Source organism: Rattus norvegicus, chromosome 8 (genome assembly GCF_036323735.1).
Source record: "Rattus norvegicus strain BN/NHsdMcwi chromosome 8, GRCr8, whole genome shotgun sequence".
Lineage (NCBI taxonomy): Eukaryota > Metazoa > Chordata > Mammalia > Rodentia > Muridae > Rattus > Rattus norvegicus.
In genome coordinates this window covers 36,338,833-36,364,600 of record NC_086026.1, presented here as the reverse complement: position 1 = coordinate 36,364,600, position 25,768 = coordinate 36,338,833, and the positions used below count along the sequence as shown (strand labels likewise).

Here is a 25,768-nt window from a genome sequence, read left to right as displayed (position 1 = left end):
CATAAAACCTGTTTTGGTCTTCCTAATGAATCAGAACTCCTGCCATGGAGAGCGATTTCAGATTCATATAGGGAGGGTTCGGTTTCTCTCAGTATGTTACCAGCTAGTGCATAACAGAGCATAGGGAGAAGGGTGAAAATGAGAGAGCCCAAAGTCATGAATATCCAACGCATCCAAATCTATCTCTTCCAGGCTATGTCAGACCCCAACCCCCTCTAGAGCTGTTCTGAGTTTCAGATCCATTTGCAAATGAGCTCAGAGCACTCTGGGTAACGGGATAGTTGGGAAATTCTCTTCCACTTCACTAGTGAGCTGAGAAAGCATTGGATAATATGTTATGAGTTGTAGATCTGTTTGATTGCATTGTTGCAAAGTGGGAATTGTTTTGCAACATAGATTCTTAATCACTGAGGCATCTATGATTGAATGCGTCGAAAATTGGCTGAAATTGAAAGTTAACTATACTACAGACGGCTTATTCTGGTGTATAATTGAAAATAAATTCTAATAACTCTTCTTCAAAGAGCTGCTTGGAGGAAAATTCAAGCCCCCGGAACCAAAAAAATAAAAATAAAAAAATTCTTTCTTGAAGAGTATTTTACTCTGCATAATGCTGTCATGGAAATATAGCTCTCTTCCAACCAAAGTCAGTTTGATCTCTGAATGGAATGACCAAATCTTGTCAATATTGAGCACTTACGTACTAATTTTATAGTCACTCGCCCAGCCTTTATGCTGGAGAGATCTTGCCGTTTCCTTTTGAAGCCACTTTGGTATTGGCTTACACAAGGACAGCCCAGCAGAAAGAGAGAGAGAGAGAGAGAGAGAGAGAGAGAGAGAGAGAGAGAGAGAGAGACAGAGACAGAGAGACAGAGAGACAGAGACAGAGACACAGAGACAGAAACACAAAGACAGAGAGAAGAGACAGAGAGACATACATAGAGAAGCAGAAAGAAGGAAGCATGAGCTTTATTAAGTTTGAAACCTTCCTCCAGTCTTAACCGATTTGCTAACTTGAGCAGTTTTTCTCTTAGTTTCAGTTCCCAGCTCTGTAAATGATAATACGATTTAATTTTTCTAGTTTTGTGCATTTGTTAATGTTATAAGCAATGTCAGTATTATAGATATGCTCTTACTATTCATTGCTTTGGAAATGTAGAAATCATGGGGTCTGGCTTAGTGAGTGACACATTCACATAGAAGCATGAGGGTATGAGTGTGACTCCCCCATCCCTACACGAAGCCTAGGCTGGTAGCAACTGCAATCCCAGGGTTCCCAGAATGAGATAAGAGGCAGAGACAAGTGATTCCTGGAACTGGAGGGCTGGCTAGTTCAGTGGGCGTGGTATCAAATGGCATGTGAAGGACAGGACAGGAAATCAGAAGTTCAGAAGTATAATGCTCTATAATCTGTATAGTCCCAGCCCTTAATATAATTCTCTATAGTCTCAGAGGTGTGTGTATGTGTGTGTGTGTGTGTGTGTGTGTGTGAGAGAGAGAGAGAGAGAGAGAGAGAGAGAGAGAGAGAGAGAGAGAAAGATTCCACCACCATCTGCAGACAACTATCATAATTCTTTCCGTGGTTCCCAAGCTGAGTTCCCAGGGTTCTCTATGTTCTTGTTTTCCCCATTTGTTCCAGTGTCTAGACTATGGTCTCCAAATAGACTCTCTAGTGATTATATATGCTCTAAATATATAGGGCCAGCTCTCTATCTTTTTTATTCAAAGCTGTTGACCTGCAACTGGGCTCTCTTGCCTTATGGAGGAAGGTAGATGTTATGGTCTCCTAATCTTGCCCTCTGACCTCCTCTGCCATCATCTACCTTCTTCAAAACTCTCCTGCTCAAACCAAAGGCAGCAGTATCACCATGCTGTCTGTCCTCGAGCCAACAATTAGTAGACCTTTTCATACACCAAAACCAAGCCAGCTCCCAGATCTGGCCATGTAGGGAAGGTGTCTTGCCAAGATCTGGAAAAGATTCATCAAAAGCTAAAATATTCAAAATCAATATATTTTCTTGTTTCCTAAACTATCATCTTCATCTCTTCTCTCAGATTCTCTCTGGATAAAGAGAGGATAGAATGTTCTATAAGGGTCCGGGGGAAGGATGCCTCAGTAGGCCTATGTTGAGACATCCCTTCCCATGAAGGACAGTATAGTATAGAATACAGTCAATTCTGGGAATGGGGAGGGGAGTTAAGAGGGGAGAAGGGCAGAGAAAGATAGAAGTAGAGAAATAGAAGAGTAGAGGATGAGAGGAGGAGAGGATTAGAGGCTGGCCATGAGCACATGGAGAGAAGGGGGAAGGGGAATAGGGAGAGAAGGGACAAAGAGAAGAGGGTGAGAGTGAGAGAGAACAAGAGGAGCAAGAAAGAGAGGAGGGGGCAAGCAGCCCATTTTATAGTGTCCGGCATACTTGGCTGTTGCCAGGTAACTGTGGGTTGGAGCATACCTGACTGTTGTCAGGTACCTGTGGGGGTGGAGCTTAGACAAAATGCTATCAACCTATATACCCTGACAATTCTACCTAATATGTGGCACACAAGCCTCGGGGGCAGAGTGAATCACTGTAGGTACACACCATGTTTGCCTGATCTGACTCATTAGCTGTTCTCAAAGAAAGAGAGAGAATACATGTATATTAGTTCTTGGGGTATACTGCTGCAGGAAAACTGAGTCCTACAGATAATATCCAGAGTGCTGTGTTTATAACCAATTCATACAGCTTCAATTTTAAATTTAAGTAACTTAGAAACACTTTATTAAAAATACAATATCTGCCTGGCAATGGTGGCACAGGTCTTTAATCCCAGCACTTGGGAGTCAGAGGCAGGTGGTCTCTGAGTGCAAGGCCAGCTTGATCTACAGAGTGAGTTCTATAACAGCCAAGACTGCACATTATAAAAAATGCTGCTTCAAAACAATCAATCAAACAAACCAACCAACCAACCAACCAACCAACCAACACTTCCGGACCCAAAGAGTACTTGCCAAAGACGTGTGTTCCATTCCCAGCACCCATATCGGGAGGCTCACAAGTGCTAGTAACTCCAGCCCTAGGGGACCTGGAACCTCTTCTGGATTCTCTGGGCAATTGCACTCCTGTGCACATACCCCACTCCCATACATATAATTAACAATCAACCAAATCTTTAAAATATATATATCTGTACTGGGCTATAGCTCATTGATAGCTTGCCCAGCATGTTTGAAGGTTCAATCACTAACAACATATAACCCAAGTATACACTCTGTGCCTGATAACAAAGGTCTTGGTTTAGAACTGTTCTGGCTAAAAGAAAATGGGTTAACTTTAAGGTCTGTCTGTCTAGGCATTCTGTCCTCCCTCTTTCTGTTGAAGGTCAAGGTTAGGGATCACCTTCTACAAACCTAGATCGTCGACCAGGCTTGGATGCTAACTAGCTAGGCTGCAGTTTTGAACAGTCTTTTTGAAATCTCTTTTCGTGTCATAAAAAAAAAAATCTTCCTGGAAATGGCTGCATGAACAAGGCTGTAATGCCTGTGATATCCTTGGACATGATCGTGGGGAAGAGAAAATTTTACAGAGTCCCACCCCTAGACAAAGAACTACAGACAATTAATAACTGCAGAGAGGAGAATTAACTTCTCCCAGGAAAGAAGCTCCTTTATTGATTGTTCAATACAGAATGGTCAGCCTTGAAATTGTATTCATATAAGTAACAAAAACAAGCTCAGAATATTGTATTTGTGTACATACATACAGAAAGAGAGAGAGAGAGAGAGAGAGAGAGAGGGAGAGAGAGAGGCAGACACGTGTAAGTATCAATAATAAAAAAAGGTTATCAATTTGAGAGTGGAGGGAGATGGGGAGATTTGAGGGAAGGGAGCTGGGAGGGTAGAGAGGGGAAAGATAATTCTATTTCACTTAAAAACATCAAAATATTTATTTAAAGACAAAAACAATTTATTGAAGAAGGAGGATTGCTGGGAGTTGGAGGATCCGGGACTACATAGTGAGTTCCAGACAAAAGTGGATTAAAATATGAGGCGCGCTCTCGCTCTCAAAAAGAAAGGTAAAACTCATAATAATGAAAAAAACAACAACGACATCATCAGTAGCTTAGACTGTCTACCATCCCAGCATCCAGAGAAAGACAGTGCCTGCTCCTATGCTACAGAGAAGTTGCATCATTTCCGGAGATCATCTTCCTGGAAAGTGGCAGAGCTACGCTAAGCCAGAGGAGCATCTCTACTCTTATCTTGTATTGCCTCTCTCGTTAACATTAGAAACTCCTAACCATTGCAGAAGATGTAGAGGAATCTGGAATGTTTAAATGCTTGTTGACACAGGACGAATGACTAACATACCCTCCACAATGCAAAATGAGCCTATTGTCATCTCGCCCTTCTCTTTGTCCGTTGGGGGAATTTACTAGGAAGTTGCTGTCTAGTGCTGATACTCTTTACTGGTAACGTTTTTTCCTGCCAAGAAAATTGTATTGTATCACACAAGGATTTGATAGTTTAAATGGAAATGCTTCCTGCTTAGAAGTTACAAAGGAAGAAAAAAAAAACGAAAAACAAAAAAACAAGCACTGCTTTTCATGTAACACCACAGACATCCTAGACATTCTACCTAGCGGGTCAGACAGTTCTCGCAGAGCTGGGAATCGCAGGGACCACTTCTCTATTAAACTAAGAAAGACAGTAAGAAGAGTAGTCTTTGTGCTCCCGGTCTTTGCCCCAGCTCCTGCTGGGCTGGGAGTTCTCTGGCATCCCTGGGGAGGAATTGGTAATTTCCCCAGGCAGGAGGCTCTGCTCTCCCTCCAGCTCTTTTGGGCAGGGGGTAGACTTCAGCCTCAACCAAGAGGAGGCCAGCAATCCGAAGACTGATGGATTGTATTTCTGTATTCTTTCTTCTGTGATCTCCTGCTGCTCCTAACCTGCTCGTAGGCTGCTGGGGAAGAATATAATCTTCAAAAGGCTTCCTTAAGCCTGGGAAGAGGAGGAAGCCAAATGGAGGGAGAGCTTTCCGATGCTTGGAGGATAAACACACACACACACACACACACAAACACACACACACACACACACACACACACACACACACACACACACACACACCACACAAACACCTTAGTCTTGTGACAATAAGACAAAGCTGAAATGCAGACATGGGTTTTGGGGAGATTTCCATCTGCCTATTTGAAAACAGCAAGTTTCCTTCTTATCCTTTGAAGGCCAAGTTCAGCGAGGAAATTATCCTTCCCAGTAGACGATCTGGACAGACTCTGATAAGCCATGTTTTGGTACTGCACGAGACATGGGGCTGACCTAATTTGCCATTTCTTTTTGTCTTGTTAATGAGGCTAACTGCCCCACTGCTTTGGAAAAGATATCCTGTTACCAGCATGGTGACACTATGCATCCAGAGGCCACATTTGCATTATGCCACTCCATGGGTGACTTCAATTAAGCTCTGTGTCTTTGATAGTCTCCTCGCCTCCTCAATATGGAAATTACCTGTGATGGTGCTTAAAATACTGGACACCCCCTCATTGCAAAACTACAAAATCAGAACCTCTAGGAGGGAGCAGGACACTGGATTGTTTAAAATCTGTGTAAGAGGAGAATGTGGCTATGGAAAACTGGTTTAAGAGGGACTTTTGTTCACAGTTACTGCTGTGTCTACCTTCTCTTTGGCTGGCTGTCAGAGTATGAAGTACATTCCTTGCCCTTTCCAGATTAGCAATTCAGTACCCCAGAACTGTGTTCCCTGTATCCAAGGAATCACCAGAATGTGTTGCACAAGACTTGAAATTGTCTTTACATAAGAAAAATGAACTAAGACAATTGTTTGGCTGGTGTGGGATGGATTCTGGCCCAAGGGAGGTAGAGGCAATCTTACCTCCAGTTAAAGGCCATTCTTGGGCAGGCAAGAGAAAGAATCAGAAAGAGAATGGAGGTGTCTGCCTGGTTCTACCAGGTGTCTACTGCTTTAGAACAATTGGCCTCTCAGCTCTGGTTCAATAGCTTTCATCCAACATGCTGTGGAGCAGACATATTCAAGATGTCCGATTTTGGAGTATCTGCATATGTCAGAGCTGTTTTAAGGATAGGACCCATGTCTAATTGCAGTCTTGTTTATAGTTCACATGCTCCTTTATACCTAGCCTGAGGCACTTGTTTTCATTTTGGTGGAGTGTTGATTGCAACACTTGCCATACCTTCTCTAGGGTCAGCTGTGGGATTTTTCCACTTGTGCCACCAACATTAGAGATGCTTTGCATTGTTAAGCATTTAACATCTCAAAGATTGGAGGCTTTCTCTGTTTGGCTTTCCCTCTGTATGATGATAATGCCTGGCGACAGTGACCTTGGCCATGGAAATGTGTGCTACTGGTCTTTCAACCCTAGAACTCTATGAAAGTGTACACCTAACTTTAGCTAGAGGGTCAGAGTTGCTATCCCTCCATGGTGTTCTGCTTACCCATGACTTCACAGAGTCTTGGAATATTTGACTTTTTTTATTTGTTGTTTGTTTTCATTCATAAAAAATGAAAGCATGAAGAAAATTGAAGATCAAAGCTCTTTCTCAGGGAAACACTTTAAAAATAAATCAGACATAAAGAAATCGCTGTCTGTCTCTGTCTGTCTCTGTCTCTCTGTCTGTCTCTGTCTGTCTCTGTCTCTGTCTCTCTGTCGGTCTGTCTCTCTCTCTCTTTCTCTCTCTCTCTCTCTCTGCTTGAAGGGTGGTAGGGTGGTAAAGATAGAGTTGGTGACACCTCTGAGTGGTGTACCACTTGTACATTCATGCCATAGGGTTGTTAGCATGGCTCTTCAATGAATCAGAGCCTCGGCTTCTCACAATTCTTTCCAGCAGGAACGTTTAAAGGTGTACCCTCTAACCATTTTTGGAACTGTCCAGGTTGAATGGCTAGTGATGAATGTTCAAGTGAGCCTCACAAATGGGGAGGGCTGGAAAGAGAGACTAGGTGGTAGACCTCACTGGGAGCTGCCTGAAGTAATGCAGCTATTCAAGCAGTTAGTCATCGAGTCAGAGTCCCTGTCCAGAAACCAGAGAAAGTATTAGTCTGCTTGTCAAAAATACGATAATAAAAGTTTGAGGCAGAGGAGACCCTACTCTGAAACAGATGAAACAGTATAAAAATGCCAATAAACTCAGGTATCACTCAGGAATTAATGGAGGACAAATAAGATCTGTTGTTAACTTAAACACCCATCTGCTCACATCCCCAGAGCCCATAAATTTGTGGGGCTAATTAGCCATTGCTATCCCTATAGCTGCGGGGGGCTAACTGCATTCCCTGGAGTATTGATACATGCACAGCATGCATTTTTCTTTCTATTCAGACACCTGGGCTGAAGAGGAAAGGCTAGCAATGGAGGTGGCTCATCCTGGGGACACCAAAAGAGTTTGGAAGCTGTAACAATTGCTATCTCTCCATTCTAACCTTTCAGAAAGATAGAGTTGAGAAACCTCCAAATCGGTTAAATTTTCCTCTAATATTTTTCTTCAACAAATATTGCTGTATCGCTGGCCAATTATTACCCCATCCTCCCCCTCATTCCTCCCTCTGCTTCCTGACTCTACTTCTCCAATAACAATTCTGTTTGCACCGGCAACATGAAGCAAGCGTTAATACAGGCCCTTCAACATAATCACTTCTTAATTAAGTCAAGCCGTGGCTTCGTTTCCAGAATCCTTTCCAGAGGGCTTAATCTTGTTTCTGCTGAAAATTAATACTTTAAGTTTTCTATTTAAAAGACACAAGAAAGACCAGAAAGGAATGCAAGAAGGGAAGGAGAGCAGGATTGAGGGGAAACAGCAGAATTCAGCTCCTGTCAGTCATTCAGACCTTTACAGGTATTGTCAGCAGCTAATGCTTAGTCTGTGGCATTCACTTTAGCAAAACAAAGCATGGATCAAGATAATTAAATGGCATAGCTCAGAATGAATTAACGGATGTTATACCAACATGAACACATGCTGATATCACACTTTCCATGGCCCTGTCTGGCCCTGGGAGCTACAGGAAGCCTCCCAATATCTCTGTGGATCTGAGTGTGCATGTGACTGGTGCCATCTGAACTCTGTGTCTACACCAGAAAAATGGAAGACACAGGGGATCCATGCTGGTAATGACATAGGGTCTTCTGTAAGGATCTGTCTTTTCCAACTCCACATAGTCCCTGGTATTTCATCTACACTGTGTTCTGTAGAAGCTTTAGGGCACAAGCCACCTCGATAATAGTGAGCCTGTCCTGCCAAAACTAGGCTCAATACCTAGCCCCTTCGTTTGCTTTGGCTGTTATCCTGGGCATGCACTCACTTTCTATCATCATGTTGTTCAAATACAGAAGCAAACTATAGTAGGAACTAAACAGATGCTGCTAGGCCAGCCTAATTCTGAGCATGTACAGGGGATATGTTTCTCAATCCAGGGGCCCTCAGACCTGTGATCATGGCAGTATTCTGAAGATGTACTATACCCAATATGGGAACATGTATGTGATCTTGCAGTTGCCCATACTCTCGTGGACTCAGATATTCTTTCTCTGACAATGATTTTTAAATTTTTATTACACACCATTCATTCATTCATTCATTCATTCATTCATTCAGTGGCAGAAGGTTTGTGTGCATGCCATGAGAGAAGGTCAGGGGACAAATTGTGGCAGTTGTTTCTCTCCTACCATTTGGGTCCCAGGGATCAAATTCAAGTTGTCAGGCTCAGCTACATGTGCCTTTAATGACTGAGCCATCTCAGTGGTCCTCGATCATGATATAGTAAGATGTCATTGCACAGTCTCTCAAGAGGGCGCAGAGTTGGTGGAGAAATCTTCTGAGAGGCAAAGGAACTAGAAAGTTGGTGCTATGGCTTTGGCCAATATCTAGGAAGTTGCATATAATCCCAGTTGGAAGTTTCTCCTTTGTATTCTTGGCCTCCAAGAAGAACCATAGGAGGTTGATATGCTCAGAGACATGTGCTAGCCTGAGTCCTTTACCACTTATCTATTCATACATAACACTTGAATATACACAATCATAATCAAGCTGAAAACATGGTAAGTAGACTCACTCCTGAATATACAGCACAAGTGATTATGACTTATTGTGTAATATGTGTATGTCCATATCTAACACATAGTATGTTTGATCAAGTCTGAGCTTGTGGTACATGTAACCAATCACATGTGAACATGTGGAACATGAAATCATACCCAAACATGTTATATCTGATTACATCTGAATATGTAGTGATCATACCTGTTAGAGTAGAATATGTGGCCATACCTGAGCATGTGGCACAGGAACTACTCTTAAGATGTGGTCCAGTTGGTCATACTGAACTTGAGGCTTAAGCAAGATGGAGCTGATACAGTCCCAGGACATCTTCTGTTCTTTCTTTTCATCAGTAATTCGTTGTCTCCTCGAGCTTTAGCTTCACAATTAACAAATGGTGTAATGGGTTTCCACCATTAAACCTGTCCTGAGAGTTCAAGGGGACCCGAGTATAGAATTTCCCTTCTTCTTTCCCTCAGTACTTTATCAACACAATGAAGCTGTTTTCAAATTAGATGGTATATTTTCCTTTCAATTCTGATCCAGAGGAAGATAGATGTCGAATGACTGTATGCCTGTATGTTCAGATCTTGTGATGAAGAGGAAATTCAGTTTGCTTCCTCTTGTCCTGGGTGCCATCTCAAACTACCAAAGCTGCTTCTAAAGTGGATAGACTTGCACAGTCACCAATTTGCACTGTACCAGCTTTGTTGAGGTGGTGGTTGGGGTGGGGTAAGTCATACTCTAGATCCATACAATATAATACCATGAAATATACCTGACTATGCTCCAGGTCCTATTTTTAGTACATTATTCACAGAAAGTGACCCACACAATATTCTCATAAAGTTGAGGCCATTATTAACAATGCTGTCAGTAGAAAAATTAAAGTACAGAGAAGTGAAGTGGCTACTCGAAGGTTATAGATGAGTATACAGTTTGTTCTCTATGGCAAAGTCAGGTGCTTCAGAGCTGCTCAGTGGCTGCTGCTAATTTGCTAGACCTCCCCTCCCCTAGACTGGTACCATGTTCTCTTCTCTAAAGCACAATCCCCTCCAGCCCCAGCTTTGTCTGGAGAGAGGGCAGCACCAGGGAAGGAGAGAAACATTCTCCATCAGGATCACCCATCCCAGTGAGACCTAACTAGTGACCTCAGAGAGAGGTTCTGGCCATGAAACAAACCATGTGATGTTTTTTCTTCTTTCCCTTCAAGCCAGTACATCTTCCCATAGACGCTCAGTTTAGAATACATTTGTGCTTCTATCCAATCAAGCAATTTGTATTGTGCTTTTGGGTATGCACTCTGGCTGTACAAGTACACGGGGGGGGGGGAGGGAGGAGAGAGAGAGAGAGAGAGAGAGAGAGAGAGAGAGAGAGAGAGAGAGACAGAGAGACAGAGAGACAGAGAGACAGAGAGAGAGAGAGAGAGAAACTTCTACATAATGGATAGATAGTGTCTTATAAAATATGTGTCACAGTGTACTCCTCTTCAATTTCCAGGGAATGTGTTCTATGACCTTCCTTGGAAGGCACAATGCCTCTCTTTCATTACCCTTCTTTTAACTGAATCTAGAAACCCAGACACTGAGTTGTATGATCATGTTGAATGAATAACTGAGATTGCGGGTTGGATCATGATCTCAACATCATCTCCTACATCAAAGATGTCTGTGATGCTTGGGCTTTGCCATGAGCAACACAAAGACTTGGATCGTAACTATGAAACTTGAGCGTGAAACCCCAGACCCATCCCCACTCCTGACACACGTTTAAAGTAGCACAGATGTGAAAGGTTTTGAAAGTGCACTGTTCAGTTGGTATAGAGAATATGATAAAAAAAGAGTTAAGTCTATTTCCCGAGCATCCTTCAAAGGAGAGTATACAGTTGATCATCTGAGACAGGGATCAGAAAACCGTGTCTTGTGGGCCAAATCTGGGCCATCATTTGTCCTTGGAAGCATAGTTTTATGGGAGCACAGCTATACTCATTCTCTTACCCGGAGCCTATGACTGCTTTCATGCTGTACCAGATGTCAGTCAGCTTTTCATCACTGTGATAAAATACCAGAGCAAATCAACTTAAAGAATAAGACCGTTATTTTTGTCTCATGGTTTCAAAGGTTTCGATCTTTGGCCAGCTGGCTTTATTGCTTTAAGGCTATTGTGTGACAAAATATCATAGCAGGGAGTATGTCTGCATGTGTTGGAACAAACCAGGAAGAAGAGAACGAAAAAGAAAGGAGCTGGGGAAGAGGCAAGGGGCAAGCTAGTCTGTTCTAGGACAGATCTTCTGTCACATTCTTCTGCCAACTGCTTCTCATTCCCATTATCCATACCATGCATTGCAACACCTTCACTGGATTCAGCCACCCGAGGCCAGAGTCCTGGGTGAAATCACCTTCTCTAAGCCTGTCAGCTGACCGCCAAACCTTCAACCTAGGGACCTTCAGAGGATGCTTGAGATCAATGCACAGCTCCAGGAGAACAGCTATGAAAACAGGATTGGGAAACCCACCAGTCCGAGCAGATACTATCTGACCCCTCTCTCTTCTTCTATTTTTGACACATAGAATTTTCTCAATTTAACATTTCTAAAACTTTTACACATATCCCCACATTCCCCTGCCTAGGACCTTAACCCACTTTCCCCCAAACATTTCTTACATGCATCAATCTGAGAAGAGGTGTTCTGAACACATTTCTAGAAATGTCCCATTTCTAGAAATGTGGTTTTTTCTAGAATACTATTTGCCATGATTTACTTGTTGGTAGATTTTAGACTAAACTGCAGACTTCGTGTTGAACTTTATCCTCTTGGTCTGCATTTTCACATCCTTTGGGCATGGTACCTCACTTCGAATGCCTTTGCCATGTCCCATGTTTGGCCAGAAATTGCTGAGGAGATGTGACAACCATCTGACAGTCCCCGACACCTCCAAACAGAAACGTATAGTGGGAAATTGAAAAGAAATGGACTCTAGAGGGGGTTTCCATGTAAGCTTTTTCGATGTGTGGAGTCGTATTTTAGTTTTAACCTACTGTTCCCACTAAAATACATTTCCTGCTTTTCAGTATTGATTTTTACATTATAGGAGAAATACGAGGGTGTACTCTGTGGCCTGGCTCCATGCACACTGTAATGTGCTTGTTTGCCAAGGAGTGTGGAAACCCCAAAGTCCAGAGCATGTCAAGCAGGAGTGTAACTGGTATGCTGCCTTTCAGGGGCTCCCAAGCCTTAGGCTGTGATGCAGTCTCCGGTTATCAAATCTTAGCAGAACTTTATGACTACTTTGGGGGGGTCACTCATCTTAAATCCTACACACTTGAGCAGTGGGATTACATTCCCCACCAACTTCCCTTCACTAAAGGTCAAGTGGATCATGGGAAAGATTCCAGAAATAGCAAGGCACTTCCGTAAGATTCAGAGGCATTTGATGATCCAGGGATCACGTGAGCTCTAAATAAACAATGGAATTCAGAGTTTACTTCACACTTAGGAGCCTCGCCATTATGGATTTTCCTAAGTACATGGCAGACATCGACAGGCCATTAAAGTGTGGTAGAGATTGCACGGTGCGGCTCTCCTGAGAACTTTACCACAAAGAACAACCACACACAATGCAGATTGCTGGAAAGCTGTCTTTTCAGGGTGCCTCTGCCTTCAAATATAAGGTAGGGTAAGCTCTGAAAAACAGTTTGAGGTGTCAGCAATCAGAAATATGGACCCCATGCTGTGATAGGGATGTTTTACACTCGATCTATTTGTTTATTGCCAGATTTTAGATTTATGTAAGTCACACTTACTTAGTGATAAAATTAGGCCTTAACAGAATTAAAGTATTTCTATAGATTCATATAATATATAAATGACAGAATTGGGGCATAGATTCATACCTAATTTACATTGTTGTCCCATGCTCTTTCAGGCAATAATTCTTGGGGGAAAATAGCCTAGGTATACCTTATAAAAAAGAAGATTTTATCTAGTGGAAATGGTAATTAAAGAACCTTTTATTTATATACCTACTTATTTTATTTTTGAACAGTGATCTCCTATAACCCAGGCTGACCACAATCTTGCCGTGCAGCCAAGGAGGGCTTTAAACTCTGGCTTCTCCTGCCTCAGGCTTCCACGGGCTAGCATGACAGGTGTGTGTTAGCACATTCAGGTGAGCAATGGCAATGGCGATTTAAGGCTCCACTTTAGATAATTTCATGTAGACATGTATAATATCCTAAGTAGAGCTTTGGCTCAAGATGACATATACATATTTTTGCCAAATGCAAAATCCCTCTTGGAATGACAAATGACATCAGTTATTTTCTCTATGAGATTAACTGTGTGAGGAAAGTGGAGAGAAGAGGAGGGTGAATGGAGACTATCACCACACTTATTTCTTCATTGAACTATGACATTTCGTCATGTGTGTGGGTATTTTACCTGCATGTATGTCTGTGTACCACATGTTCTCAGAGGGATTTTGATCTCCTGGAACTAGAATTAAAGTTGCTTGTGAGCTGCCGTGTAGATACTAGGAATTAAACCTGAAAGTTAGTCTGAAAGACTAACAAGTGCTTTTAACCACTGGGCCTTCTCTCTAGGCCCCCTTTCATGCCCTTTTAAGGATGACTCATGAGCTGAATTTTGTGGTGAATTCAGAAAGAGTACAAGGTGAAATAAAAATCACTTTGTGCCACGTAAACTCAAATGTAAAATATGGAACTTACCATGTAACACAGTATGAGCCTGAGAGAAGATGGGCCCACAGGATCCCCTGATGTGCCAAGGACTGTGCACAGTGTCTCCACCTAAAGGCCATACCTCAGCCACCTGTGCTAAGCTAAGCACTAGAGCCCGAGCTGCAATGCTCATAGATGATGGGCAATCGAGATTCCTTTCTTTACATCTTAAGTAATAATCTTAGTAATTACAACACAGTGCATGGCACCAGGGAATGATAAGCAGAGGATTTACTTACATCAATTAAATCTAAAGGTCATTGCATTGATAGCCATACCCAAGCAGAAACTAGAGGGGTCATGTGAGGATCTCAGAAAGAATGCATTGTCTGCTGATCTATATGGTATGAGAGAGTGGCAAGAAGAACCAACTAGCATAAGGAATAGAGAGAACACGGCCAGGCCTCTTTCATACCTGGGGAATGATACTCCATCATCCATAATCTAGAAATGCATGGATTCATAATTGCCTTAATCGCTAGAGGAACATACCTGGAAATAAGCCATAAAACTCATTACAAGATAACAAGATTGTATATCTTCTCTGAGGTTACACTAGAGCCCCAGAAGGTCAAAAAGTTAATCACCTTCTTCGGTAGAAACTCTGTCAATAGGAAACTGTGTGCATAAGAGTGGGGCAAATCTTTGTGGTTCCCATCACAAGGGCGGCCATGTGGTAGAGGGAGGTTGATGAGAGTCTGTGAATAGTCAAGCATTGTGTGCTTTCCTTTCCGTGAATTCCCGAGTACTTCTGGGGTATGGCTAATTGTTAAACACCTTGCATTGTAAAGTTAGCATCCCCCAAGCAGATCCCCCACTTTATGATGGATGGGCTTCTGATAACCTTGACAAGGGGCCAGCCATGGCAGGGACTCTGGCTCTAAGGAGACAACCTTTTCTCCATTGGCTCAATGCAGTGAACCACTGTTAGACAGGAAGTGATCTTAGGCCTTACAATTCCTATCTCTTCATGCTTGCCAATGTAGGAACGAGGTTCAGGGGGCTGTCCCTCTATGTAAACAGTAGTTCTCAACCTTTCTAATGCTGTGACCATTTAATGCATTTCTTCATGGAATAGTGACCCCAAGTATAAAATTATTTTTGTTGCTCCTTCATAACTGTAATTTTGCAACTGTTAGGAATTATAATGTAAATACCTGTGTTTTTGATGGTCTTAGATGACCCCTGTGAAAGCATGATTTCTCTCTCTCTCTCTCTCTCTCTCTCTCTCTCTCTCTCTCTCTCTCTCTCTCTCACACACACACACACACACACACACACACACACACACACAAGACCCAGAGGTTGAGAACTGATGGTCTAAGGTCATCCATGCTATCAAGATGCAGCAAGAACTACAAGGTATTTCCAGGAATCATTTCATCAAGAATTGACATTCAGAGGCAAAGGCAAAGAGGAAATTTTGGATTCCTCTTTACGTTGAGGGTCACATCTTTGCAGTCACTAGTTAGTATGTCCAGCTTTGAGTTGGGTGGTCTGATCCTGGCCCACACACCATTGTGACCTCTCTATCTCCATCCTTATTTTATGCCGGTGGTCCACAATGGTCTTCTCTCCAGATTTCAGGACCAACCCTGCTTCATAGCTTCTAAGAATCCAGTCTTGCCTGTAGCTCTAGACCCCTCCCCCAGATTCTCAACAGAGACAGAAAATATAAGAGAAGCGCTCCTGCAATTTGTGAAATTGAGGCAGCAGAATCATCTGAGCCCAGAGATTCAAACTCAGCCTAAGCACCATTGCAAAACCCTCTCTGAGAACTAACAAACAAGACAATACAGCAGCACAGTAAGACTAGAGAAAGGATGCTTATGAGAGTAAAAGTGAGCATGTATGCCCAGCTCACTGACTGTTCTCAAGTCTAGAGATAATCACCACCACTACCACCATCACCACCACCACCAGCATCATCGTTATCATCATCATCATCATCATCATCATCATCATCATCATCATCATCATCATCATCACTGCTACCACCACTACCATCATCACCACCAGAACTATGTTGACAAGAACAAGGGAAAGCAACACTGGATATTTTCTTCCATTGCTACGGTCCCTCTGGAGGAAATAAACACAAACAAACAAACAAACAAACAAATAGAACAAAAAATTATTTTCTAAAAAACAAAAAGTACAGGGAAATTCAGATATTAAATCCAAGGAAATGCGCCAACTTCCCCACCCCTGTAGCCTTCTTTCTTTGGATGATAAGCAAGTTATTGTTTGGAGACAGAGTAACTCTAGTGCCAATCTGAGCTATTTGAAGACACTTAAATGCTTTTAATCGTCAGTGAAGTAAATGTAAGTACAAACTACTGATCAGGATTCCTGCTTTTTCTTTTATTGATCTTATTGTTTCTTGGTATATGGGGGTCCACAAATTCATGGATGAGAAGGCACAGGAATGGTATCATTTTGTTAGTTGATGGAGCAAGAAGTCCTAGTTTCTGGCTTTTCCTATTGCCAACTCCTGCAGGAAGTATTTTCTTTAAGTTGGCTTTACAGAAACAATTTAAATAAAGCTTTCGACATTCACATTTGTGGAGGATTTGCTTTCATAGACACTGTGTAGGTGGTTATTGCAGAATTAATGCCCAATAAATATGTTTTTAATAATCATTCGGTTTTCATTTAACACACGGCGACGAACATATAAATTCCAATCATGTATAGTTAGTTGAAAAACAAGTTGAATAAATATCAGCCCATTATTAAAAACACTTACAGAGAATTAACTACTCGTTACTATGTTCGCTCAAATCAATTGGACATAGTAAAACAGTGGATTTAAGCGTGTGCTCCTGGCAGATGCTGTGAAATAAAGCTTATTTAGTGGTGTTGGAAGGATTCTTGGGTATATATTCATCTTGGGACCAGTAAATTTAAATTTTTGCTTCCTAAGCTGGGAATAAATAAAGAGAACATAAAAAGGGAAATGAAGTCCACCAGGATAGGACGTGTAGGTCAGCTCGCCAGCTGTGCTGCGCTGAGAAAGTTCGAGAGTGGTTGGATCCATGCCCAGAGCGGCTGGGAGTGGCCTCCATAAGGGCAGAATAGGTACCTTCCATCAGAATCCTTAGAGTGTGGGACAGAGAATTGTCGATCCCTGAGTTCTGTGAATGAGCTGTGATCATCAGCAAATGACAGCCTCCCTAACACCCGTGTCCCCTGTAAACCAGGACTGTGAAAGAACATTGCCCTTGTAAGGCTTCTGTAAGTGTCTGGTACAATAAGAATAGACATGAAAGGAAGGACTCCATACGGTGCAGCACATGAATAGAGATGTTAGTATTGTGACTTTCTTCTATAGGAAAGCTTCCAATGCTACCCATGCTTTCCCATGAGGTCTTCTTGACAGCCAAGTACATTTATTGAGAACTTTGCAATACAAAGAATATGCAGATTTCTGGTGGCCAGACAAACCAAAATGGCGCTCAGGGTCACAGCTCTTAGAGAAGGACAACAGGCTCACGGGAGTCCAGGATTCACCTCCCCAAGTCCTCAGCCCCCAATCTGTGTGGAAGCTGTTTCCTGGAAGCATCATCAAATACACAGCATGTACCCCAGACAGGAGAACAGCTGGCCCAGCCTCACTCAGCAAAAAGAGAGAAAGGTTTCTGAGCCAAAGGCTTGAAGAACATCCTTCAAATGTCCCTGAAGACTAAGACTCCATGGAATCAGAAGTCTGGGGCTAGATGGTCTGAAACGTGGCTTGGTCCAGCATGCCCTGCTTGGGGTGCTGCATAACCTGAAGAGGATGGAAAGAGATCTACTTCCTCAACAAAAATTAGCAACCAGGGAACATGGCTCTCAGAGCTTGTTTTTCCCATAGTAAGGCAGTGATGTGAGGGTGAAGGGGCTCCAGCTCCTTAGATCACACAATAAGCCTCGCTGCACTGGCACTGAGAAGCAGTCATTCACCTTCAGTCATTGAGATTCGATCTTCTGTAAGGTTTTATCTTTGGCTGAAGAGTTGGATTGCTTAGAAGAACATCCTTGCTAACATCTCATGAGCATCCTCATTCAACCCACATCATGGACCCCAGTCGTGCCATCCAACACCAAGCCCTGCAACGACTTGCTGCAATCATTTGTCAGGCATTGGAGAACAATGACCTCAGCCACCAGGTGCAGTCTATATGCAGCCAGAGCCAACTGGGTCTAGAAAGAAGAAGGCAGGGAAAACAATTCCCCGAACAGTCAGGCTGTGTTCTTCCTTCTCTGGACCTTTTCTGGAAGGTGTTCTCTTCTTCTTCCTCTCCCTTTGTTCTGTCTCCCTTTGCCTACCGTCACTCTTACCCTCAAGAAGCCACTGTGAGACATTCGACAACTTCATAGTTGTTCCTGCTCTCCCCAGAGGACAGGCGCTAGCCAGTGGACCCAGGGGGAAGGGCAAAGCTAGCTGGCTGACTGCAGGTATGGGAGGTCTCTGATGAATTTCAAAACCTGCCTTTGCTTCAACTATGATCAACAGGCACAGCGGGACCTCTGTGTTTTACTGTGTGAACAAGCTCTGAGGGAGGGAGGAAAACCAGGCTCCCAGCTCCTTCCTTCCCTTGCCACAGCCACGTGGCTGCATGCCTTTTAATCAGCACACAGCCGGCTTTAGCTGCTCCCAGTGCAGAGCTGCACAAGTAGAAGTTTAGTTTAGGCTGTGGAAAGATGTAGCCTGTGTCTCCTGCTTGAGGGTCCTGGGAAAAGAGCCCAGAGCAGTCACTCACACACTTGTGTGGAGTCCAGCAAGGTTCCAGAGAGAGAATACACAGAGAAGCCGCACCCATTTAGGTTTGGTAGAGGAGATGACCAAGATGTTTGGTTGACAAGATGTTTGCTGAAAGGGGCCCTATAAGTAATTGCAGGTTGTTACCAGCTCTAGGTAGGTAGATGGGTGTTCAAGGGAGGTATTCATTAAGTGTTTAGTAATTAGGTATACAATGCCTTGCTCTCTATTAGAAGTAATATGACATTCTTTGGCTCCCTGCCTGTCAAGTGGCCCAGTAGCTCACTGATTGATTCTCATTCACTGATTGATTCAACAGACAGACAGCCCTTGCATGCTGAAGCCTGTGTGATTCCTGTCGTCAGGAAGAAGGCTGGTGAGATCAAGGGATTTTCATACAAAGATGAGTCTTTTGGCAACAGGAGAGGGAGGAATGGAGAAAGCTAAAGCTATTCTCCTTTAAATGTGACTGTAAACTTGACCCTCTGAGAGTTGGGAAAATGAGATGACGTCCCTTCTCCTTGGCAAGGTTGGTGTCCTTGACCTGTGCCAGTTAAGACAGGAAGAGGTCGGGATCCTCCTAGCCATAAGAACTGAAGGTGTGACAGCGAATGACAGACTCTTAGACCTTGGACCATTATTCTTTTCAGAATTGTTTAAACTGTCCAATATGGGATTTCTCCAAGTCGAATCCCCAATAACCACCAGCAGCAGCAGCCAGCAATACTAAAACCTCAGGCCATACTTCAAGCCCTCCTGTCCCGTAGCCAGCCCTCTGCTAGCTGGCTCATCAGCTCCAGGACACTGCTGCCCAGAACTGGTCACCTGGGCACAATCACCTATGGCAGCTTTTCTGCTCCTAGGCATCTTGATTAGGCTGGAGTAATTGATAGCTATAATATAGGGTTTTTCATATCCTAAGAAGAGCGCAATGTGCAGCAAGTGATGGGGTCTCCTCAGTCTGGCACTCTAATGGCTATTGAGGAAAGAGGCCCTGTGGTCCTCAAACTCTCCCAAGGCTTTGGTTACTATCCTTTCCATTTCCTGTGTTTTAAAAATAATTTTCAGACATTTTCCAAGCCATTAAGGTGCAAACATTAGGGGACTCTAATATGGCACCTTCACTTTTTCTGTAGACACGCCACAGAAAACTGGGTATAGGAAGCCAGTAAGGTCAGCACTCCAGGGGCTTCTAATAATGTGGGAGCTTGCTAGTTTCATGGGCTCTATGCAGATGGCTGGTTTTGGACACTTCACTGTCAGGTTTGGGAAGGTGTTCTGCATACTGCAAGCAGTTGTTGGGGGAGGGCTGCAGTCCCAACTCAGATGAGACCTCTTCTAGCCCCTGACTCAGGAGCAGTTGACAAAGAAAAGAGGAACTTGGAAGTAGGGACACTGGACTCACCTTACTCAGATATTTAGTATAGTGTTCTTGTGAGATGCAAATGTCAATAAATATATTTAGTGGGACAAAATGCAAAACCTGGGCACAGCAATGAAAAGAGAGGAAGAGATTCGCAGAGGAGTCTAGTTTCCACTATGAAACTTCTTCTCCTATGTTGGGATGTGGCCTGTGGCTCCTCTTGGCTTCTACCCCATCCCACCATCACATATGTAGCCTGAGTTCACTGAAGACCACTTCTACTACCCCGGGATGAACACAAACACCCAGAAAGAAGGAAATAGGACTTCTCTGTGTTCTTCAGCTTCCAGTCTGTCCCTCCTCGAGCCTCCATTTCCCTACCTCCTGAGGGACAGGGCCAGATCTCTCTCCAGATCACAGAGGAGATGTAGGCTGGAAAGGTAGATAACTGCGCACACACCACGCCTTACATAAAGTAGGAGAATGTATAGAGAGTGTGAAGAGTTTCATTCCTTATGACCCCAGCAGGAGGCTAGCAGGAGAACAGATTTGAAATCTACCCCACCATCTTTTAATGCAGTTGCCTAAAAATACCTTCCATCTAGATGGGTCAGCATCATTTTTTCCACCCACATGGACCCAGGAGCCATTGCTCACTTCTTTTCCTCTTGGCAACACCCAGCATGGGGCCTTGATTGCTCTATCTCTGAGTCAAGTGAATGACTACATATTCTGTAAAGCCGGTCGCCTGACAGCGTGAATAGATGTGGGTGTTGATAATTGATAGATACTAATGAGAGAGAGAGAGAAAAAAAAAAACATGGAGACTCTCAGCCACTGCAGCCTGTCGCAGAGTTGCTTCTGTTGATCACAGCAATGGGGACATACAGGCAGACCTCACGCTAGGAGGTTTTCAGGTTCCCGGTTTGAACAGAAAAGAAGAAGCATGAAGCAGGACATAAAGAGGAAGAAATGCCACCTGGCCCTAGCCGTGGGTTCATCTTTCTTTTCCTTAAGGTTCAAAGTTCCTAGGCGACAGTGTTTGTGAAGAGCTAGTATTGGTTCAAGTAATAATAAGCACGTGGCTATCAGACTATGATCAGGTCCACAGAAAGCACTTGAACTGCACCTAGAATCTGTCTGAGTCCTTTGTGCTTTGCAGCCATTGTAGATGTCACCATCATTTCACAGCCCTCAGGAGCTGAAGAGCATCCATCTATGGCTGTGGAGTGAAGGGGGCCAATTGTGTCGTCTTTGGTACTCAACCTTAGGGTGTTGAAGGGGGCATTGAAGGAAAAACCTTTCAGTGGAAGGTGATTTCTAAGGCTGTTATCAGTGTGTGTGGTTTTCAGCCACCTAGTAAGAAGTCCTTAAGACCTCACTGCAGCAGTGGGCCTTATGGTTTGCTACGTGAGAGTGAAAGGTCATGTTTCACTGAGCCACATCTGCAGAGCTAACACTCCCCTCCAGGGTTCTGATTCTCCCAGAGAACAGAGCATCTGAGTCCAGCCTTAGATTTGGGGTCAGGTCAGTGGGGAATTCCAGTGTAGAATGACTGTACTCAAAGGAGATAAAAAAAAAAAAAAAAAAAAAAAAACCTTTGCTGAGGAAGATTGGAGGCCCGGTGGTGGTCAACAGAATTTTTTTAATGCCGAATTCCAATGGGGAGCTATTCACAAAGGGCTAGCCTTTATGCGAACATTCCCTGGTGTTTTGTGCAAAATCTCAATGTTTTTATTCTTCACATTGATCAGAGCACCCAAATAGAAGCTGTTTGCTCTGTGTCCTTTCCTAGCCTATGCCTCCCCTCACCCCTTGTCCATAGGATACTGTGTTATAACTCAGCATCTCCCCACACTCTCTCTATGGGAGGGAAGAAGGCAGGGACCATATCATTCATCTGCGTGGCAGCCCCGGTGCTATCAGAGAATGCATAGATAGAATCCCTTATCTCCAGTGCCAAATTCACAAAGGTCTAAAAACCCAAAGCTTTATCATAATTCATTTTGCAATAAAACCTGGGCTAGATGTTGTCGAGGTTGCAAAGTGGAAATGTAGTCGCAGAGTGGCCACAGCCATCTCTAATAGGTGTCAGGAGAGAAGGGGGGCAAAGGGCAATGGGAGCCGTGGGCTTCATGTCGGGCACGCCGTTAGTTAGCATCGTGTCACCTGACAAGGGTACTGTCAAGTAAAGAACATCTTATTTAGGTTCACAGATCCAGATATTCAAGCCCAAGGCCCAGTGGCCCTATTAGTTTTGGCCTATGGTAAGAATATCCATTGTGATGGGAACACATCAGTCAGGGTGCATGCTCGTAACAGGAGCCCACGAATATTAGAGAAGCAGAGCCCAGGCTCCCACAATCCCAACTGAAGGACTTCCCACAGGTGCTTGAAGGGACATAGAACAAGACCCTGAACACAGACATTTAAACATGGGCCTTTGCATGACATTCCAAACTAAACAGGAATGAAGGAGAGAACAAGATATGAGAGAGTCCTGTTCATTCTCCTCAGACAGACCACAGGGGTCTGAAATTGCAGAGTGGTTCCTAAGGGGTAATAGGTAGACAGCAATAAACTGGACATACCTAAGACTCTCTGAGGAAGGCTTCTTCATGTTCTCTCAGGGCTTGGAGCTTTGTTCCATCTCATTCTCTCCTTTGTATTGCACACCAAACCCACTCTTCTCCCCAAATCCTAGAATTTTGCCAGAGATGATTCCATACACAGCATAATTGAGATTAGGGAAATTTTCTTGAGTGGGTGAGAAAAACATTTAACAGGTTTCGTTTTTAAGAGCAGTTTTATGTTCTGGTAATTCTAAGAGGATACAGCACAGCCTAGCATAGGACTCTTGTCCCCAAACTCACACAGATGGTGCCATGGGCACCCGCAGCAGGGTGGTGCCCTCTTACAGTGAGTTTGAATTGCCTGGGTATTCCTTTGATGTCCATTTGCTCTTTGGTCATCTCTGGTTTAAGGGCAGGGATAGAGGGAAGGCAGTGTTGTGTCCCTAGCTCTGCCCACCAGCCTCTTTCAATTCTTCCCTGATTCAGCCGCCTAACAAAGTTTCCCAGTTGTGAAACTACAGAGCAAAGGTTCAGCAGGATCACAGACTTTTAAGGGTGCAAATGCTGTGCAAACGATGATCAGGCCTCTGGGAGTGAGATTTTGTAAGCAAAGATACTAAAGATGGAAAGGGACCAAGGAAGCCCATGTTCTGCCCCAGGGTCCAAGGAGGGGAAGTAGTTTGGGACAGGCACTCCAGGTGTCTAGGTGCCTGAGGGCTAAGCCTGTCCTTCACGAGTGACTCTGGGGTTGCAGAAGGACAGTGTTTCATTTTGGGGAAGCACGGTCCTAAGATTAGCAGTTTTCCTCAGACTAGGCCATTCAAAGGACCTTCTCTGGGCAGTGTGATCAATATATTGCAAAGACCACTCAGCCTCGGATCCCAGGGGGTGATGTATGGTATGTGGGCTCCCTCCTCCTCACAGATGTGGGAGCTACAGGGAGTGAGTGAAGTGACAACTTTTCATATCGCGTATGATGTGGGGTGAATTCTTGTCTCAGCTTGGATGAGTTCATAGCCCATGTTTCCCCCACAGAACACAAGAGCGGCCATCACTTTAGTGCGATCTAGCCAAAGGCAGCCTTCTAGAAGACCAGATTAGGTTATTTTAAAATGTAATAGCCAGAGCGAGAACAGCAAAGACTGCTGTTCTTCTGAGGCAGAGTGTTTTAATTTGTGGCTAGGAGGAAATAGTTCTGAGCCAAATACTCATACTTGGGTTTGACTGCCTGCCACAGGATTTACAAGTCACTAACTCAGTGACTTGGCCACAAGTATCACAGAGAAGGAAGCACTTCCTAAATACACTTGCGCATGGCTGCAGGTTTATAGCATATCCTGAGTGGGGAATGGGGATGCTGACTCAGCGCCGGGCAAGGAGGCTGTGCTGAGCTTTCTGCCCAGCGCTCAACTCTGGGGTATTGTCTGCAGAGGGCCTCAGAGAAAAGATGGAAGGTTAAAAATATCTATAAAAAAAAAAGAGCAAAAGCAACTGTGGTGTCTGGACGTATGAGGAAGATACCGGCAGGCCATTGAAAACTGCTTTGATATTTTTGGGAGCTCCTCTGCTGTGGTGACTTGGTCATTTATGAAAACAGCTTCTCTCGAGGCTCAATGAGATAATCTTGGGTCACTGGGAACGTGACACATGAACAAGAAGCACCTTGGGGACCAGGAGCTGGGCAAGATGTCCTAGTAGCGTCTAAACCCCCCCCAAAAAAACTTTAGGATTGGAGTGGGTCTGTTGGATCTTATTTTGAGGCAGGAGACCGGTCAGTGTGAATCACACAATAATGAGTGCCTTCATTCCAATCAGCTCTGAGCAGGGAGCAGTTATAGATGGTCCTGGAGAGGGGGGTAAGAGAATTCATTCAAAGACGAACCACTCAGAGTGAAATAGAAAGGTAGGAACAGTGCCGAGAGCCAAAGCTATTTTAAAAAGTGCCAAAGCTACTGGGTGGAAGGTCATTCTGCCTGTGGGGAATTGAATCCTCCTGTTCCAAGCAGCTAGGTTGGCCCTGATCCTTGGTCCCCATCACTTCCATCACCTGTGACAAAAGCATACTCGTGGCATTTGGTGACCTCCATGCCATCTGTGTCTGAGGGCCTCTGTGGTCTGTGCCTCTCACCCCTATTCCCTCCGTGCAGAGAAGGGCAGGCAGGTTGAGGGAAGAGTTGGGAAGAGGGCATCAAGCTACACCGAAACAAAAGAAAAATGTCGAAGGGAGGCTGGGCCCCCGGGACCGGCTTCCTGCGAGATCCCGAGTTTCATTAAATATAGAAAGGTGGAATGAAAAAATAATATTCCCTCATTGTTACAGTTTCAAAGTCAGAAGCCAGCCTTGATTTCAAAGAGCTCGTGTGTAATGTGATGCATGACTTTTCTCCCGTCTCTCTTTTTATAGGTAAGTGACATTTCATTCTGCTCATCCCCAAGGCAAAGCTGGATGTTTTAAAAGTGGAAAAAAAAAGTGTGTGGCAAAAGAAACGGGGAAGGTGGGAAGAGGTTGAAGTCGAGGGTCAGCCCAGGTAGGTGCCTGCTTCGTTCTTCATTTTTCCACACAGAAGTCAGGGCTGTCTCCCCAGGACAGTGTGGAGAAGTCGCTCTCCAGGACAGAAGGTCTGGGTCCTGGCTTTGAGCTGGGCCTGAGTTTGATCTCTGAAATGAGTAGGAACTGTAACTTGCTGGCTGCCCTACCCGCAGGGGCTGCGTTCCTGGAGAGGTTCCACGTAGAAAATGGCTTAGGACTGTGTGCTCTGAGGCTGGGCACCAGCTACTCCAGGTGGACAGGAGCTTGAGGACTGAAGGAGTTTGATGCTTGCTTCTGGAAGGAGGTTTAAGGTATGCTTAAGGAAGAAAACTTAGGAACTGGAGAACTCCCGCCCCAAGAGGATTGTAAATGGGATAGAAAAGAAGTTTGTGTGGAAGCTGAAATCTGGAACATTAAGAGTCATTTACTTAATTTTAAGGGCAATTTCATTACTGCTGCTGTATTTTCCCATTCCTGCATGATCGGCCAGACTGAAACACTACTTATTTCCCCTTGAATGTAAAGCAGAGCGATGTCTGAATCTGGACACTGATTGGGCTTTGTCATAGCGATTGCACTCTTCCAGTCACTTGTGGAAGGCACTGAGTTCCCAGCCAGCATGACCTTACCAGTGCAGCTGCTTCCTTGAGATTACTGTGGACATGCATCTTGGTCCTCTCCTCGCAACTTGTCAGGGATCTGTTGATATAATTGAGTGATGGTCCCATCCCACATGGATTTGTTACCG

The 25,768-nt window shown here is 44.0% G+C and overlaps 1 protein-coding gene across 4 annotated transcripts in view; it reads left to right on the top strand.

The window, feature by feature from the left end:
* Positions 1 to 25,768, top strand: part of Ntm (neurotrimin) — a 990,153-nt gene that overhangs the window by 260,481 nt on the left and 703,904 nt on the right. The gene's annotated exons all lie outside the window — the stretch shown is intronic.